Source organism: Mus pahari, chromosome 3 (assembly GCF_900095145.1).
Source record: "Mus pahari chromosome 3, PAHARI_EIJ_v1.1, whole genome shotgun sequence".
NCBI lineage: Eukaryota > Metazoa > Chordata > Mammalia > Rodentia > Muridae > Mus > Mus pahari.
The window spans coordinates 101,964,431-101,968,827 of NC_034592.1; the positions used below are offsets into that span (position 1 = coordinate 101,964,431).

Below are 4,397 nucleotides of genomic sequence, written 5' to 3' on the forward strand. Positions count from 1 at the left end.
TTTGCGTGTATGGAGATATCTAGAAAGATCTGATGTCCCACTTCTTCCCTGCTCCCCAAGCACACCTGTCATTAGGGAGAGTAGAAGGAACCTCACATCAAACATCAGGTCTGGTGTTCATTCTCAGCAGCAGCACCAAGGCATGGCCTTCCGACACTCACACTAAGTCCTTGTCACGTGGACCTTGAAGGGAAGTCTGCCACAGCAGGGGTTAAAACTAAAGGCTGAGAGCCAGACATGATGTCTCATGCCTTTAATCCCAGCACTCAGGAGGCAGAAGCGGGTGGATCTCTGTGAGTTTGAGGCCAGCCTGGTCTGGTCTAAAAGGCAGTTCTAGGACAACCAGGGCTGTTACACAGAGAAACCCTGTCTCAAGAAACCAATACCAATCCAACCCAACTCAACAAACAAAAAAACCCACAAAAAACCAAAACAAACAAAAACAAAAACAAAGGCTGGGAAGTGGTGGGGCCTTTAATCCAGCATTCTGGAGGCAAAGGCAAGAGAGTTCAAGGCTAGATGGTCTACAGAGCAAGTTCTAGGGCAGCCAGAACTACAATGAGAAACCCTGTCTCGAAAAACCAAAACCAAAACAACCCAAAAAGCCAAAGGCTTACAACAGCCTCTCATTTCAGTTCTTCCCTGGTCCTTCTGCTGGAGCCGAACCAACCTTCCCATCATGCAGCACTCACGGGAGGGAGGGAGACTTGATGCTACAAAATGGGTCTCATCCCATCTTTGACAACCCAAGACTGAGCTATTTTACATTTAAGGGAACTAAGGTTATTCTCCAGCAGCAGGTGAATGGAACTATGATTTAAACTGTCGGCTCTATCTACTGACTTAAAGGCAGGCAAGCCATGCCTCCACCCACGATATACCACCCCACTGTCCCTATAATAGGCGCACCACGTCTGATGCTGCCTAATGAGGTCAATCCCAACCTGTCAGTGGCAGACACTCCCACCGTCTGCCCAACAACACCTGTGACAGAAGCTGTTGCATCATGCACAGGAAGCAGCCCCAGCTCCGGCTTCTGCTCTGGGGCGTATTTTCAGTTCCTACTTCCATCCTCTGTCTGCCACGCTGTTTCCTAACCCTGCCCTGACCCTGTGGGTTCAGGCTACTGTGCATAAATACCGTGTGATGGGTCTATCATCGGGATGGGATTTGTGTAGGACCAGTAGGGCTTCCTCAGTCCTTTTCCAAACAGGACCAGATGAGTAGAGCAGGCTCTGGCTGAAGGGACTTCCCTAGCTAATAATCACTTATGGATTCTATGGGCTCAAAGAAAAGTCCTTCTGTGAACAAGAGGCACCCAAAGGAAGGGAGTCTCGGGTTGTCACTATCAACTTACATTTACCTTTCAAGGATCTGTGGCCCACATGTCTGGGTCAGGTCCTGCTGTCAGGTGAACACAGAGAGCTGTCAAGACAGGTGGAAAGTCTCTGGTGTGGTATCTGAGTCCAGTAGGTGCTGCATTTGGCTTGCGCTCTTCCTTTATGTTTGTATAGAATCTTCTAGAACTTCAGATAGATAGTTCTTTCTGCCCACTCTGAACTTTCCCTCCTTGCTTCCTTCTCTTTCCCACAGATCTTTCTATCTCTTAGCCTCCCTATCTCTTTTCTGGCTAATTCCAGAATCCTCTGCCTCTCTCTGGTCTCACCTTGAGCCACAATGATGACCATGGTCAGCTCTTTATCAGTTCAAAACACTCCACAACTTTTGCTTTTTTTTTTTTTTTTTTTTTTTTTTTTTTTTTTTTTTTTTTGAGATAAGGTCTCCATTTGTCTCTCTTGAGCTAAGGAGATCAAGATCAAGAAAGATCTTGAGCTCAAAATCTTTCTGCCTCCAGCCCTCCGAGTATTAGATTACCATCCAAGTGGTGGAATATGCTACCATACCCAGCAAAAGACTAAAAAGTATGTTAGTGGAAATCTTCAGGTGGAAACACTAGTTTTAGGGTTATCTTCCCCATTTGAAAATGGGCTTGTTTATGCCTGAATTACTGTTTATTTGCTCTGTGTGTGTGTATACATACACACTGTATAGAATATATGTACATATACTATTTAGTTTAAATTGGTAATCGAATTTACGGTAGTCTTCCTTCCTCAGAGTCTCAAATGTTGGGATTACTGTTGAATGCTACCACATCCAACCTGGTAAGATTGTGTTTAATAATTTTTAATGTTATATATGCATGGGTGTTTTATGTTTGGGCACATGTATCTGTGCCCAAATGTAGTTACACATGAGCCCTGTTTGTGTGTGTGTTTCTTTTTCTATCATTCTCTGCCTGGCGTGGTTTAGTATTAGAATAAATATGAAAGTGTCCTTTCTTGGCAAGCCCAGCTTTAATTGCTATTACTGGATTAGCTTGTCTAAAGAAATGTCAAGCTACAAGGTGAAACTGGGTGGTGATCAGGTCATTTCAGGCTTTTATGTAGCCAAGTCTATTGTAGATATAAAGACCTTAGGCAATGAAGGAGCAAGCCTAGGAATTCTGAGCTCTTCCCCTAGGTCAGACCTGGTTCTGAGGCTGCGCCAGGCTTCATCACCAGCAGTCATGTGACCTTTTGATAACGAAACTAAACACCAAAATAATCCTGAATTTCCCAGCTGTAGAAGATCATCAAAAAAAAAAGTTTTATAATAGACTTATAGTTTAATAAAATATGTTTCATGTCTGGCCTCTCTTACATTGAGGGTATAAAGTATGTAAGACTGTTAGGTCCACATTGGGCTCCCCAAATGGCAGTGCTGCTGAGAATGTCCTAAACAGAAGGACTGTTACCAGATAAATGGAGCCTTAAATTCAACATCCTTCATGAATTCCCTAGTGTGAGTTTTTTGTTTAGCAGGAACCTCCCTTAATTCACCCCAAGCATCGACTACCTTGGACATTTAGTTCTGGGTCAATCCAAACAAGCCTGTATTAGCTCAAAGCACCCCCTCCCCCCCCCACACGCTATCATATAAAATTTACTTGCTTTCTGCAATTTTGTGCTCCCACACACCCAGAGATAGCCTTGGCAGCTTGATCCCTAATAAACTTTTTTTTTAAAACTGGTATTCACTTTATTCCAGACATGTCAGCTCCACTAATTTGTCATTCTTTCCGTATCTATGGCAAAAGAAGCTGCATCTCTCAACAGTGTGTGCAGAAACTCTTCAAGTGGTCCCCTTAGTCCCTCAGATGCCACAGCTCTGCAGCATCTGCACCACTATACCATGTCTACTGGCACTTTGCCTGGACCACGTCTAGCATTTGGAATCCTTAGACCAGGAATGCCGACCAGGCTTATGCCACATACTTAAAAACCCAGGTGCCATCACTGAGAACTGAGATTAGCAACATCTGCCATGGCAGTCCACTGGGTGGACTGTGGGACAGGCTATGTGCTGGAGACCTGTGTCCTGTGTCCCACTCTTGCTTCAGGTGGTGTTGCAGATGCAATCTGATGTCCAGGTGGCCCAAAATGGAGCCTCACTGTGGGAACATCTGTGGTGGCCCACATGAGCTTCTGTCCTGGCACTGTGGTGTAAGTAAAGACAGATGCTGCAATAGGGGTGGGAAGGGGGCCATCCTTCCATGGCCTTCACCCAGAAATGACCTCAGCATGTCAATCTACAATGTTGCTGTCCAAACAGGAAAGAGAACTACCCCAAAACCAAAACCCAGTGAAAGGACACCCTGACTTTAATCAAGGCTCAGAAAACCTGGTCTCAGCAAATGCACCAGCCAGGTGTAAAACATTCTAGAAAACACGGAGGGACAAAACACCGTCAACCTGGCTTCTGCCTTTTGCACCAGGGGCAGGTTACTTGGTCCAGCTGACATTGGGAATGTCATAGTGCTCAGTGAGTGTGTCCAGGTGTCAGTTGAAGTCCTCCACTCTCTGTCTGTGGGTTTTTGATGCCTTCTTCAGGATTCTTTCCATTTGCCGCTTCTCCTGCATCTTTTCGAAGGCTGCCTGCGCCGGCGTGCACTTGTCCAGGCAGTGCCTCTTCTCCTCCTTGCTCTTCTTGCTCGTCCCCATGGCCTCCAGCATCTTGGCCTCGTCTTTGTCTTTCTTCTTCTTCTTCCCCTTTGTCACACCGAGCTCTGCCACGCCTTTCAGATTCAGGGGACCTTCCTGGACCTGCTCATAGGCCTCCATAGCGCTCGCAAGCCGTGCCCCGGGAACTCCGCCACACTTCCTCCCCTAATAAACTTTTATTTCTACCTATGGAGTGGACTAGTTATGACCCCTGCATAAATTCTCTGTATAAATTCTTACTGACCTTTCCAGCATCTACCAGATAGATAATCGTTCTTAACTGTGTTTTGGAAGTAGGCAAGTTTTCAGAGGTAAGAAGAAAAGAATCTTGTTTTGAAATCCAATTCCTTGGCC

The 4,397-nt window shown here is 45.6% G+C and overlaps 1 pseudogene; it reads right to left on the bottom strand.

The window, feature by feature from the left end:
• Positions 1-3,576: 3,576 nt before the first annotated feature.
• LOC110319391 lies at positions 3,577-4,163 on the bottom strand (annotated as a pseudogene).
• Positions 4,164-4,397: the final 234 nt, after the last annotated feature.